Source organism: Triturus cristatus, chromosome 4_2 (genome assembly GCF_964204655.1).
Source record: "Triturus cristatus chromosome 4_2, aTriCri1.1, whole genome shotgun sequence".
Taxonomy (NCBI): Eukaryota; Metazoa; Chordata; class Amphibia; order Caudata; family Salamandridae; genus Triturus; species Triturus cristatus.
In genome coordinates, this window is record NC_140586.1 from 795,417,801 (window position 1) to 795,434,124 (window position 16,324).

Genomic DNA, 16,324 nt, shown 5'->3' on the forward strand with positions numbered 1-16,324 from the left:
AATTTCATTGTTTTTTTTATGAGTGAAATATCCACCTAACTATAACATGTGTGAAGCCTATGGTTTTTTAAGTGAATTTGCAAGGTTTTTTTAAATGCTAATTCCTAACTATAACGTGTGTGAAACCTATGGTTTTTTCAGTGAATTTCTACGTTTTTTTAAATGCTAATTTATTTATGTATTATTTTATTTTTATATATTTATTTTACAATAAACTACAATAAACCGGGATTTTTTTTTTGAGTTTTTCAGGGTGCGCGCACGGTGCGCGCACCCCCGCGATTTAAAAAAAAAAAATTTTTTTTTTGCCTTCGGGGTCCTTCAGGGACCCCCTGACCAAGGCTAGGGGGTCAGGAACTCTCTACCCTGCCCCCTTTTCACGTTCGCCACCTTCCTTTTTCACTCTCGCACTGAAAACAAACAAAATGGCGGTCGACACTTCCTGATTTCGACCGATTCAAACGTTGACTAACATGTAACCACCAATCAGAATTACGCTCGCGCACGTTAGGGTGCTCGCACGGTGCTCGCACGGTGCGCGCACCCTGCGCGCATATAGATATATATATGCTTTTAAATGCTATTTTCTCAGGAAATACTAAACAGATTTAAACCAGACCTGCGAAAGGCACTTCCTTGACCTTATGGCTACCTCTCTACCAAATTTCAACTAATTCTGTTCAGCCGTTCGGGCTGTAGCTGCGACTAAAGGTCCTACGGAAAAATGCATGAGGAAAACGCGTTTTGGGACCCCCCTTTTTTCTCGGTCCCCGCTTGACGAATCACCCCGAGACTTTCAGGGTAGGAGCTGAACCGAGCGCCCCATTAGTTTTGAAAATTTCGCGAGGATTCGTCAACCGGCGCCAAAGTTATTCAAAATAGAATTTTGAGATTTCCTATGGAAACACGGTCCTAACTATAACTATCTACTGGCGACCGGCAGTAGATAATATATATATATATATATATATATATATATATATATATATATATATATATATATATATATATATATATATATGTATATATATATAGCGGCATACGAGAGGAAACACAAAATGGCGGCCCACGGGCCCCTCTTCTGTATAAATAGACATGCTTTGTTATATGCTTTCCCACTTACATTTTTTTTTAGCACGTGTGTTCAAAACATATTTTTTCCAAAACTTCATTTTTTCCGAGTGTGAATGTGGAGTTTACTTCGCTCCCTTGCTTTTAACTAAGCACGCTCTTTTTAGGCGATCCCCACTGGAGGGCAGTATTGCGCCGTACGTAGCTCCCTTACATGAGGACGCTACGAACACGCTCTAATTGTCGAACGTAAAAACTATTTAAGAAGAGGATTCATCTGAGCATGGTGAATCCCCGATTTTGGACGGCACACTCAGAGGCGGAAGTAAGATGCCCAACTATCCATTACAACTATGGATGATAGATTGATAATATTTGTTACGCAGTCCCTAGAACTAAAAGAGGCATCTGTTATTTTTCTTTTCTTAAAGGTTTCAAAGGCAAGTAAATAGCCTGGTTTCCTCATACGTAACAGTTTTCAGGAGGCAGATGGCCCCGTGAGATCTAATGTGGATTAGTAGGTGATTCATGCCCTGAACCCAGAGCGCCAGACTCCGGAGGTTAGTGTGCGTTTATTAGCAGACAATTATGTTGTTTTTTAATAGCAGACAAACAAGTCGCTTTGCTTGTTTTAAAAGGAAGACATGCATAGAATTGTAAACATTATTCTGATATTGATACGGAGGCACGGCTGTGCCTTGGACCAATTTCTACTACAGATTGTGAGGACTAACACCAGATAAAGGTACAGTCCCTGCAAGGGCGTACTAAAATTGAGTATGTCCTTCAAACATAGGTGGTGACAGCCTTAATTTATTTATTTTTTGATAGGTCATCCGTTGTGTACAAGCTGTCGTGCTGTTATAAGGAATTCAGGGTGGAACTTCTTAGAAGGTGAGCAGAGACACAATGTCTCTCCACTTTAGACCTTTTATCCAAACTTTTTCAAAACATTAAAGTATCCTCGTTTTCCCTAAACAGGCAATACACAGATTCTTTTAGTCCTGAGGAAGACCCCCTCACAGACGAGTACATTTTTGCATTCTTTCAGGGGTCGAAACGTCGACGATCAATATCAAGTGTAAATGATCACCCAGATCAAGACAGATTAACAAGATTCATTTCGCACTAGGATGATACTTTCTCAACAATATTTCACACTTTGTCTAAATGTGTTTTCTTTGAATTTATGTTGATGTGTCTCTTATATATGGCGTTGTGATAAGTAGAGTCATTGTTTTGTGTTTACCTCATGTCATTTATTTTTCTAATTTTATAGTGTTTATCTGTGTATGCATTTACTTATTCCTTTTTGAATACATGATTCACAATAATTTATTATAAAATCATAATTGAGAAACAAATAGGTTTTTGATTTTGGTTTGGTTTGGATGCAATTAAGATACATACACTTTTATTAGATGTGAGTCCCATCAGATTAGAGGGATATAAATTAAATACAGATTGTATGCTCTTTTGAAGCTAATAAGTGGCAGAACCACTGTTCCTTTAATGCACAAATCCCCAGGTGCTGCGCACAACTGGGTTACCCCATTATTCTATTTTGATTCAGGATTGTTAAGGCATACCATAGGAGTGACTGATAGGTTTGTCTGTGCAGTGATAGGTGAGGTATAGTGAACCTATACCTCAGTAAGGGGTGCATGCACCACCTTACCCAGGCTGCAGTAGCAGACCTGTGGTGTCATTTTGGGTGGCTGTCCAGGGGGGGCATAATGCATGCTTCAGCCCCTGGTAGGCCTCTGGGGTACCTATGCCCTGTGTACATAGTATACCATATACTAGGGACTCACAAGGGTACCTCAGGATCCAACCTGTGGTGTACCTAAAGTACATGCAATCAATTTAGAGAGGAAGAAGCTAGGCTGGGGCCCTGAATAGCAGGGTCCCAGCCCGACTAAAGTCGAAAAACAGTGAAACACCGGCAAAAAGTGGGGTAAACATGTGAAGCAGATCCTACTCTCCTACAAACATGAATTATATTTACAATATTTACAAAACTTTTAAACAACAATTGATTTCAAACCTGTATGTTTGTGTCCAAAAAATTGTGTACTTTTGTACTTAACTGTAATAATATCTAAACTTACAGAAAGTGGACTCTTGAAAAGCATTATATCAAAAAGATAAACTTAAGTGAATAATGGATACAAACATACAGGTTTGAAATCAATTGTTGTTTTAAGAGTTTTGTAAATATTGTAAATATAATTCATGTTTATGTGTATTATTTGTGGCCCTGAAGAAGTCCGTGTGGACGAAACGTGCTGGCTACGGTTTTATCTAATCTCAAGGAGAATTTAAGAATAAAGAGACTCAAACTCACCTGCTGAACACATGTCGTGTTTTATATATGAAGAAAACAATACTTTTCTAATTTAAATACAGGTGCTTTCATGTGATACTAAATGGAGTGCTGGATCGAATTGTTATTTTTTTTTATTGTGGGATTTTAACCCAGGAGGCTGAAGGGGTATTGAGCTGTAGATCCCATGCACCAATAGATAAAGGGCATTACCTCACTACTAAATTGGTGCAGTCACATTTGCCTTAATCCCCATAAATAGTTCAAAATATTTGAAGACATGCTTCTTTGCATTGGGGTTTGTGCTGCAGCTCTTTTTGGGCTACAGCACAAGCTTCAATACAAAGAGGCATGTGTCAGACTGCCTCCACGGCGGTAGGATCCTAATTTGGCGGACGGGACCACCAACTACCTGTCGGGTGGTCTTGTTCCTGCAACGATGGCGGTCCAAAACTCATTCGTCCGCCATTGTAAACAGCCCCAAAATTTACTATTCCCACTCCAATAAGTGCAACAGTTGTGAAAGTGTTGGATTGCAAAAGGGCAGACTTTACAATTTCCACTCCACTAAGTGCAACAGAAGGTAAAGTTTTGGATTGCGGAGCAATTCAATTTACTATTCCCACTCCAATGAGTGCAAAAGTAGGGAGTATTGTATTGGGGAGGGGTAAAATTCAATATTCCCATCCCAGTCAGAGCAGAAGTAGGGAAAGTGTTGGATTGCGAGGGGTATAACGTGCTATTCCCACTCCAGACAATGCAACAGTAGGGAAAGTGTTGGATTGCAGAGGGATGAAATATGCTATTCCCACTCAAGTCAGTGCAACAGTAGGGAAAGTGTTGGATTGCGAAGGGGTCGAATTTGCTATTCCCCATCCACTGAGTGTAACAGTAAGGAAAGTGTTGGATTGCAGAGGGATAAAATTTACTATTCCTTCTCTAATAAGTGCAAAAGTAGGGAAGGTGTTGGATTGCAGAGGGATAACATTTACTATTGCCACTCTAATGAGTTCAAAAGTAGGAAAAGTGTTGGATTGGAGAGGGGCAAAATTTGCCATTCACACTCCAGTCCGTGCAACAGTAGGGAAAGGGTTGGATTGCAGAAAGAAACATTTTTAGAGTCCCACTTCAGTCAGTACTACATTAGAAACAAACAAAGAGGGTCATTAGGATGGTGGACAGATCGCCAGCGCCGGCCCAGCCGTGGCGATCCACCCACCATCCCAACCTGATTTACCCCACGCCATATTATAATGGCGGGGGTACCGCGGCAGATGCAAAGTGCGTCTGCCGCTTTTCTGCCGGTTGGCAATTGTTCAGATTGCCGGCCAGGCAGACTTGGGCCTCATTATCGTGGTGGTGCCTATCAGGCACCACCATCCATATTAGGATGCTGGGTTTCCCAGGCCTTTCCATGGTGGCTGTGCTGCCATGGAAAGGCTGGCGGGGAATTGCTTTGGGGGCCCGTTGCAGGCCCCAAGGGGCTGGAGGGCTGCACTTGGGGGGTACCTATGGTACCCCCTACATTGCTATGCACTAGGTGGCAGGCACCGTGCGGTACCTGCCACGTTGTGCACGGCAATGCACAACAAGGCACTTTGGCATTGCGGCGGGTGCTGCTTACATCAGAACCCGCCGCAATGTCAAATATGTGGAATGCAACCGTCAGGGTGGTGGTCACATCCTAATTAGCGGTGCGGGACTGCCGCACGTCTGGCAGCCGGTCCCAGGATGGCGGGCGGACTAAATTCGACCTGCCATCCTAATCAGCCTCCAAGTCTCTGCAAAACAAAATAATTTCAAAAACTAAATCAAAAAAGTAAAATATAAATATTTTAATAAAACAAGAAATATATTGTATATAGAAAATCATTTAAAATAGATGCATATTACATAGTTAAATACATATCATAAATAATTATGAACATTATGAAAATTTAAAAATCCAAAAATAATTTTTAAAAAAAGTTAACAAAAAAATGCATGCAATAAATTTTCTTTAGTTACCACCCACCATATACCCCTACAAACTTATAAGCAACACCTAAAACTTAACTTTAAAAAAGCTGATTATTTACACTATTAACATAAATATTTATCAAACTTATTATCAATAAATACAAATTAATTAAATATTATTTAATCCAATTTAATTTACTTTCCACAAAATACCCCTACAGAATATACAACACACTTCTAAACGGTAATACAAGTTTCATCACTCAATTAACATACTAAATTTTAGTTTTGATAATTATTATCAATTAAAGAAATGATTTAACCTGATTAAAATGTAATTTACTTCCTATCATATACCTCAAGAAAAAACAAACCCACATCTAAAGTTTTAGCTAAAAACATTTATTACACTATTGGCTTGCCTAATTATAAATTAAATAATCATTATTAAATACAAATATTAATATTAATTACTTAGAATAAATTTACTTCCCACCCTTTACCCCTATATACACCACAACCCACAACTTAAATAAAAGAGATATTTACACAGTTAGCATAATTCATTATCAATTAAATAATTAATATTTATTAACAATTATTTGTTAATTAATTAAAATTAAAATACTTACCACTCTGTACCCCTATAAACCTCACAACCCGCACATACAATGTATATTAAAAAAGTAACCTTATTATCATTGTTAATTATTAATGAATACATTATGTTAATTAAAAAATCATTATTAATGTATTATAATTAAATTACTTTCCACACTGTGACCCTAAGCATCCACAACCCTCTATGGTATTAAAAATAACAACAATTACATACATTAAATCAAATATCTACTACAAATGTTACAAATACATTGAAAAACATAAACAAATAATTGTACAAAAAATTACATCATATATATTTATAATATATACCAAAAACATAAACATAATTAAAAAAGGATATTATAAACAACTATATGTTTGTAATCGATATTAATGCCTTTGACATTTTAAAAATCAATATTGGTTATCTTAAAATCGATATTCTTCAAAATGAGATACTTGCTGACGATATTTCCATATCACGATATTTGTGACTCGATATTTTTGCAAGTCGATATTTTTAATTTTTGGGTCCATTCCGATTTGGGTCGGAAGGGCTCCGAATCAGATTTGGTTTTACCTAAACCAACCTGGAGCCCGTGTTTCCGACTGACTCATACCCAATTTCGAATGACAAAGTACGTAGACCGATTCATACAGTCTTTCTGATTCGGTTTGCCTGGATTAAAAAGTCTGCCGGAATTGGTCTTTAGGTGCCCAAAGCAGGTCCCCCTTCACCTGGGGTCCTCTGAATCGGGCCCTTGGAGTACCCATTGGTCCCCCCTTTCCAAACATGCACAATGTGACAGGCACCATTGGGTACCCACCACAGGGTGCACGATTATCCTCAATCACCCCTTTTGTCAATGGGAGCCTGCCTACGCATTTGGTAGACAGGCTCCCATTGAAGTTAATGGGAGTCTGAACGAATCGTGTCCGGATACATTCAAATGCGTCACACTTGTTCGGTCTGACTCCTCTGACCCAAGTCGTCTGGAAAGCATTCCGGACCGGAGTCATTCGGTTTGCTTTCCTAACGAGATCGGAATCAGGCCCTCAGCATTTTGTCTCAACACCAAATTGTATGGTTTCTAATACTTATATAAAGGGTGTCATAGATTATTTCAGAACGCCAGGTTCTTTTGCTTCTATTCTGTGTAGCCACAGCAGAGTTCTTGGTGTTTATAATTCTAGTTCGACTGAACTTCCTAATAAACCATATTATGGTCTTACGAGTAGTTTATTTGAACTTAATTTGAAAATTGTAAAAGTAGCTACTATTTATTGGTCCTCGTTGGGTAGCTGACAGCAGGACACCCTGATTGCTCTATCCCCTCGCTACAACAAAGAAAGGCCCATCTGAGGACCAATGCCTCTGAGGAAGAAATGGATAATGTGCCCAGTGGAGAGTAAAACCTATAGAAAATATTGCTTCCATTGCAACAGGACCCTTTTAGTTCCTGATGGACTAAATGGGAGTAAAAGAGGCGTAGGTTACTGCCAGCCTTGCTTCTCCTAAGCAATGACTATAAGTACAAACTGAGTGTTTACTCACCGTTTGCAGGTTTTCACAACACATACATAATTATAAAAGTCACTGTCATTTACAATGCCAATAGCTCAAACTCTCACAAATGCGAGACCTATTGCATTGGAAATGCTTGTTTCAAGGAGTAACTTATACTCAGGGTTTGAAAATGCTAAAAAGTCACATACTTAATCAAAAGTGTAAGTTACCATAATGAATCAGGACCGATAGATAGATAGATAGATAGATAGATAGATAGATAGATAGATAGATAGATAGATAGATAGATAGATAGATAGATAGATAGATAGATAGATAGATGCGAGAAAGACAGAGTTATAGGGCAGAGAGATGGATAGAGTTATAGACAAATGGCTGGATAGATAGATAGCGATATGCACATTTTCTCGACATTGGCCAATCCTTTTAACACGTCTATAAGAGAAGTGCTATGAAGCAGCTCTAATACTACTAGAACACTGTCAATTTCTTAGAATATTTAGCAGCAGCTTATTGCAGAGCTTCTGTTTTCATGAAAACCAGACACTTGTCAGATTGCTTGGTCAGTATTAGGGCGCTGCTGTTACTCCCAGCTAGTCCCCATCAGCCCCATTACATGTATGAGCAGAGCAGGTGCACACGTCACAGCACATGATTTATAAGTAGATCCCAAACAGATTCCAGCTGCCTGGGATTCACTCGGAGACTACTCTGACAGTAAACGTTTTCACCGAGCTAGTGTGGCATTAATAAAGTGCTTGGACCTCATCCTTCAAAAAAGTCCTCACCGCAGCACAATGCCTCAAAAGGTGTTTTCAGGGGCACCCGCTGTTTTTGGTAAATTTCTTCCTGTTACGAAGGCCGCTATCCATCTCCCCCGGAGAGGCTCATGCACTGAGTCCACACAGATAGCTCTATTGCTTGTTCTCGGTGGGAGGCCTCCCTGGTGTATAGCCCGGATTAGCCCCTCTCCACTCCTGCTATTTGATCCTGAAGCCAGGCTAGCAGCTACACAGCCTCCCTTCTCAATACTGAAAGCAGGTTTGGTTTACACAAGTCACGGCTCAAACAATTAGCATTTGCAATTCAATAGGTCTCGCAATTGTGAAATTTAGAGGTATTACATTGTAGATGACAATGCCTTATTTATTTACAATGCCAATAAATCATACTCTCGCAAATGTGTGACCTTTGTGGCACTTGTGCTTTAGTTGTAAACATTGTAAGCTAAAGCACGGGTGCCGCGATTGCTTAAAATGTGGCGATTGTAACAAAAGCAAATAGAAAAAAAATGTCATCCCGAACTTTGCTTTTGAAGTAATCTTGGCAACCGCGTTTTAGCTTAAGCTGTTTAAAGCTTACGCATGGTGAATGCATAGTAAAAAATAAAACTAAACCCATTTAAAAAAAAGGCATACATCCGCGTGTGAATGCATTGCAAAATAAAATAAATAACAAGCCACGAAAAATAAAAAGAGTTCCAACACAAACCCTTTCTTCCACTAGCAGCATGTATAATGTAGTTAGGCGGTGCTGCATAGGCGTTCCCGAAGAAAAAGAGGACAAACTACAAAGCACTTTAGCCTGTGAAACCAAAGAAATTAAAGCAGACAAGCGAAGAAACCAATTAAAAGCAAAGAGGTTGGAGTAGGTGGAATTTCAACACATACATATTACTTAATGTCTCGGAGAGACAGCGCATCCCCGCTGCCTAGGCGAGACCTAAAAATGCTGTGTGTAAATACTAGAGGAGAGTTCAGCACAATTCCTCAACATAACCACCAATAATGAATCGTTCAACACTTTCCAGGAACATGTTCACCACAAAAAGTCAAGCAATTTACGGCACAAAATACAAAAAAATGTAGCACCCAAGTACAAGAACATGTTGTCAATAGCCTTTTCAGTGATTATACGTGGTACAAACATTTGGTAAAACCTTGGAAAATGGACCTAGAATTTCAAAGTTTCAATATAAATTGCCAAGGATGCTTATAACAGTTTTTTTTACAAGACAATGTGTCTGTAACAACTATGAAATCAACTAATGTATTCAATATATTTGAAAATAACAGGGGTGATGTTACCTGCACGTGGAACAGCTGTTATGAAGAAACACCTGAAATTTAGAACTAGGATGAATCATTTATGTTACATCTAGGTGCCGATTCCGATCGGGTAAAATTATTTCCCGTACGACTCGTATCCGTATTTTTTTACATACGAGTCGTACAAGTCCCGTACAAACGGCGAAGTACGATTCGTACCGTAAAAATACATACGAATTGCTTCGGGAAAAGACTACGAGACGTCCCCGGACAGATTTACGTACGAGTCATAAAACTGAAGTCCGAGCGCACAAGTCGGATCCATACCGGCGTCCCGAATACACAAGCGTATGGAAAACGTCCCGTACGGAGCGAACTTTGTACGACCCCTACCCCGGGTACACTTGGGCCTGGGGTACGAGTCGTACGGCCCCCCCACCCCACCCACGCATGTACGCGCCGTACCCCAGCACCCGCGTATGTATGCGCCGTACCCCCACCCCAGCACCTGCGCATGTATGAGCTGTACCCCAGCACCCACATATGTACGCCCCGTACCCCCACCCCAGCTCCCGTGTATGTACGCGCCGTACCCCGGCACCCGCGTATGTCTGCGCCGTACCCCCCCACCCCAGCACCCGCATATGTACATGCCGTACCCCAGCACATGCGTATGTACGCGCCGTATACCCCCACCCCAGCACCCGCACATGTACACGCCGTACCCCAGCACACCAGCCCCATACTTTGACGCACCGTACCCCAACACCGTACCCCAGCATCACGTAAGTACGATTCGTACAACACCATTGCATATGTGATCACTGTACAACAACATAGCTATGGACGCACCTTACATACGCGAAAATGACTCGTACTGAACCAGGACACTGTGAAAACAGCACAAGGAGGGTCAATTCAACTCGCACAACACCACAAAACACGTCTACAGGACAAAAAACAATTAAAAGACTGACCTGGCACATCCAAACAGTCAAACAGAGGCCCAAACTCACAACCATCTCTTATAACACACCCACCAAAAGTGCAAAGCCAGCCACACCCACAAATGGAGCAATAAAAAGGGCCCACAATCACAAACCGTGAGCCTTTGCAACAGACCCACTGTTGACAGACATCACACACAAACAACTGCACCCATACACCTTAACGTACACACCTTCCCACAACCTCCTTCACACAGACCCCCTCTACACATACACACACACCTACACATTCACACCCACACACCCACAACCATCCACACCCATACCCCACACCATGCCCACAGACAAGAATCCAAAGTTCACAAGGGAGGAGCTGGACATCCTTGTCAATGAAATCATCAGAGTCGAGCCACAGCTCTTTGGAACATTGGTAAGACAGACCAGCATATCCCAAAAAACTAGCCTGTGGCAGAGGATCGTCGATCGGGTGAATGCTGTTGCGCCCATCAGAAGGACCAGGAATGAATGTCAAGCCAGGTGGTACGATCTGCGCAGGGCAGTCAAGTGCAAAATGAACAAGGAATATGCCCAGAGTAACATCACAGGAGGTGGGCTGCCCTGCAGACCGGTACATTACCATCCCTGGGAGGAGAAGGTGATGGCCCTGCTTCCCCCGGTGGGAGTACACGGAGTCGAAGGAGTTCGAGAGCCTGGTGAGTACACAAACAACTCATGTAACATGGGGGAATGGCATCCACACCCCAACTACAACAAATGCACTCACCTACCCCCAAGCCCTCACCTGACACAAACACACTCTAAACAACGCTCATGGCACTAACATGAGTATGCCCCATTCACAAAGCAAGGCCATGCCATGTCCCAGCCTACACAAACCACAAACCCAAGACAGGATGTCCGGGATGCTGGGAGGGTGGGGATCACTAAACATATTGTACAACTCAGAAACAGACACCATTGCCCTCAGCCCATATGGCCCAGGTACATACCCATGCACCATGCGCAATGCCCAGGGACTGGCAAAGTACTGACAAGCTAGCTGACACTTGGCCCTGCTGTAGGCAGCACAAGGCCCTCCTGTGACAACTGCAAACTCAAAAAAAACCACAACAAGCTCATAAATCTAGGACAGGAACTCACACACACTGACATGGCAGCATGCGCCATGGTGGGACGGATACATCACCTGGGAGACCCACTGCCAAATCACCCCACACCCACCAGCAGGCACCGTCAACCAATCAACAATCAATAAGGGTACTTGTAAGTTGCGCTATTTACCTGGCAGGGTCTCAAGGCGCAGAGGGGGAGTTCCACCACTGCTCGAAGAGCCAGGTCTCCTGAAGGCATGTAGGTCTTGGGTCAGTCGTACGTGGGTTGGGAGGGTCTTCTAGGACTTGGCGGAGAGGTAGGAGAAGGATCTGCTGCAGGCGGGCGTCTGTTGGATGCTGGGGACAGCTGCGAGGGCGAGCATGCCGGAGCGGAGCTGGCGGGTGGGGGTGTAGAAGCTGAGTCTGATGTGCAGGTAGGTTTGTCCGGCAGTGTGGAGTGCCTTGTGTGCGTGGCTGAGGAGCTTACAGGTGATGTGGAGCCAGTGCAGGTCTCTCAGGAGGGGGGTGATGTGGCTGTGGCGGGGGGCATTGACGATCTGTTGTGCCGAGGCGTTTCCGAAGCGTTGCAGCCGCCGTTGGTGTGTGGATGGGAGTCCTGCATAGAGTGCAGAGGCGTAGTCCAGTCAGCTGCTGACGAGGGCCTGTGTCACTGTTCTACTTGTTTAAGTCGGGATCCACCAGTAGATCCAGCGGGGCGTGCGTAGGGTGTCGTAGCAGGAGGAGGAGACGCCGTTGACCTGCTTGGAATGGGGGGGGTGCGAGGATTAATCCTAGGTTGCGTTCATGGTGGGTGGGTGTCGGTGATGTCCACAGAGCGATCGGCCACCAGGAGTCATCCCAGGGTGAGGGTGTGGGTCCCAGGATGAGGACCTCCGTCTTGTCCGAGTTCAGTTTCAGTTGGCCGCTCCGCATCCAGTCGGCGATGGCCCTCAGACCCTCGTGGATGTTTGTCTTGGCGGTGTGAGGGTCCTTGGTGAGGGAGAGGATGAGCTGGGTGTCTCGGCGTAGGAGATGTCTTTGAGGTTGTGGTGGCGGGCCACTTGTGTGTGGGGGGCCATGTGGATGTTGAACAGCGTCGGGCTGAGGGATGATCACTCACCCCTTACACAAGCACACACCCCCGGGGCAGCCAATGGAGTCACACACTCTTACAATGGACATGTGACACAAAAAGATCAAGCCACAGCCAAAAAAGCATCCAAGGCCAAATGCGACATGTCAAAGACCCTGGATAACATTTCAATCAGTCCCCTGCAACATACCCTTCCACAAGTGAACATTGATGTGAATGCTAGGCACATACAACTACCTGGAGGAACTGTGGCAACCAGAACATGTATGAAACATGGATGTTGCATGAAACAGCATTAACATTGTCTCTCTCTCACACACAGGGCAACGTCATGGATCTCCCCCAACACTGGGGGGAACAATCACAGGCCCAGGCTCGGCAGGAAGATGATCCCACCAGCAGCAACGACTCTCAGCACTCTGTGGATGACCCCAACCAACCTGCACCCTCTGGTGCCCAAGCCCCTGCAGCACCTGCATCAGGTACATCTGTGCCAACCACCACCCCCATTCTTGCCACATCCCAGGAGACACCCAGGAGCCCTGCCCGCACAGAACAACTGAGCCAGTCTGGAGGGACAAGGTTCTCCGGCCACCCAGGAGGAGGCAGACAACCCTGCAAATGCCATCCCTCAGGGGTCCCGTAGACCCGATGTGCCCACAACGGAAGGCCAGGCTCGTGTGGGCAGGGGTGGTGGGAGTGGAGGCAGGCGGATGGGCGAACCTGACCAGCCAGCTGAGGGAACCGGTATGTCACACATACGCCACATCTTGGAGACATACCGGCGTGACACCAGGGGCATCAGCCAGGTAGTGGGGACCGTCAATGAGATTAAGAACCAGCAGGCCGAGCAACACGCCAGTCAACAGCAACACCAAGGATGGATGGAGGCAAGACTGGCTGAGCTCCTGGCGGTGCAAACGGACATAAGCCTTTCACCCCGTTGGATCGCCGACAACATGGGCAACCCACCCTGTGCCACTAGGCGAAGACCAGCACCAGCCACAGGGAGGGAGGAGGAGGAGGATTCGTCTGACGGAGTGTCCCAAGCTTCATCAAGTCCTGCATCTGAGGATCCCGCAAGGAAGGTGGGTCATCCACGGAAAAGACCGTGAGAGGCAGCGGACCATCCACATCTCCCAGGTCACCTGGCCTGGCAGCTGGCCCTCATGCGCAACAGCAGCACCTCATCCAATGACATTCTCTGCCACATGGACTTGCTGGTCACAGTCTGACCAATGATGACCAACACTGTGGTCTGGACTCTGATGACTCCAAATGACAAGGATGCCATCTCCCCCTGTGAACTTTGGATTCCATGCACACTGTATAGCACCTATTTGTCCACACTAAACAGGCCCCCCACCGAGAATAATTCTTAATTTCTACAATTACATGTTGCATTCATTTTGCATGAGTACACAACCTACATGTGGGTAAATGTCAAACTATGCATGAGTGTTGAACTAACTCCAGCCATCCATACCCTAGAATCTGAGTCTGGGACAGGACACACATGGGTCACAATGTATCATACTATACAGACATGGAGCACAATACTCACCCGTGATGGCCTCAAGCTGCTGAGGGGGGCATGCATTACTGTGCAGACAGACCAATTGGGAAGAGTATCCTGAAGGCGTAGAGGTCATGGCTCATGTGGATGTTGCCGGGGAGGGAGTAGCAGGTATGTCTTGCCAGGTGGGAGAACTATGTTCTGCATGCTGGAGTACGGTGGATGTGAAGAATGGTGGCCAGGGCAAGGTTGGATGCACGGAGTTGGCACAACGGGGTCTCGGATGACAGACGGCCAAGGTTGGTTTGGGGTCTGGGGTTGTGGCCTGCCTCCTGAGTGTGGGTGAGGAGTCTGAAGGTCATCCTGCAGCACACAGTGATCCATTGCAGCTATCTCTGGTGGACATTGATGTGACTGGGGCGTGGGATGTTGAAGCTGAGGTGTTCACATGCAGCCTGGATGTGGACAAGTTTCCCGGGAGTTAGGATGTACTTGCTCTGTAGAGGGCGGGGCAGTAGTTGACACGGCTGGTGTCGTGGGCCTGGGGGATGGTCTGTCTTTCCCTGGAGTGGATCTATCTGTGGATCATGTGCATCATGCAGAGGCTGTTGCGCCCTGAGGTACAGATGCTGGTGATTAGCATAGCAAATGTGAGTGACAAATCCATGATGCACAGAAGGAGAAAACAAGGACCCCCTGAACAGCAAATAGTTCAATTCCTAGGACAGGGTAATTTTAGTATAGTGAAATAAACTCCTAGGCAATCTTAATATAATGATTCAAAATTCTATCCTATTACGTTATAGGCAAACAAGAAAGAAATTCATAAAAATACTAAAAGGGTTAAAAATTTATTTTTTCATTATTCATATTATAAAAAAAAAATCATGTAACACATTACATTCAATTTTGTTTAAAAGAGATGAATCAACAATTATAAATCAACAATTATAAAAACTGATACAACATAAAATATAAAAAGTGGCAGCTTTTGAATAATCGACGCGCGTTTCGGCTTTCACAACGCCTTCATCAGGAGTAGCCACAAAAGAATCTACAATAATAAAAAGACATATAAACAATCATAATTAACAATATAATACTTATACCTCATCAACACATTCGTAAACATTTTTTTTCCATGTATTACAAACGAATCCAATTACATTTTATTCTCAGATTCCCTATATAAAAGCAACTTAATTCATTTTATGATATAGTGTCTGTAATAATTGAGTGTTTATTTAGGCTAATATATTCAAAACCAGAAACCATTCTATTGAAAGTTAAACTGGAGAGGAAGAAAAAGAAAAGGCAAAAGATAGAAATGGAAAACAAATAGAATGAGGTGAGCAGTATTCCAAATTGACTCACTTCATATTATGTTAATTGATCACTTGAAAGAAGACTGCACTTCAGATTTTGTCTTTCCGCTTTTAACAATTGCTGTAAGTACGACAATAACACTATTAGCTTGTTATTTATATATATATATGTGTACAAATGGTAATAACCATTTTTTGTACAGCTAATTCCATAATACATATGTGGAACAATGTTATTGTATATGCTACAACAGAAAGACTTACTTCCACGAATGATATGATCACGATTTCTTCTAAAAAGAAGCCTGTTTCTGCTGCAAATTTATTAAGGACTCTAAAAACAAAACATCATATTTTTATAATACTAATAATGTCTACAGATAGTAATATTAATGTTGATAGTTATGGACATCGTAAATAGAGTACCTTTTTTAGATTGAAAAAGATCGCTGGTCAAAATTGGAAACTGACTAGTATATTTTTATGTTTCAATTCTCTGAAAATTAGAACTGATTGAAGCAGGGTTTCTAAAAAGGAAGAGAGGAGTTACCATAAAAATAAGATAACTAACCTTCGTTCACATGAACGAGTGTAAGAAAAAATATATATTAACCAACAATACTTCAAATGCGCAGTTGTAGAAATACAAGCTGTTACTACGATATATTTGAATTCAAGAGTGCATTTCAACAGCGGCTTTTCTGAAACAATAAAATATATGTCTGAAGGACAAAATTCATATTAATCTTCTCCGCTAAATAATTCATGTAAAATAGGCAATATTTAAATGCTCAAG

At 43.1% G+C, this 16,324-nt stretch overlaps 1 protein-coding gene across 2 annotated transcripts in view; it reads left to right on the top strand.

Annotated features, from left to right (window-relative positions):
- The window catches only part of LOC146835059 (uncharacterized), a 505,671-nt gene that overhangs the window by 407,723 nt on the left and 81,624 nt on the right, over positions 1–16,324 (top strand). The window lies entirely within an intron of this gene.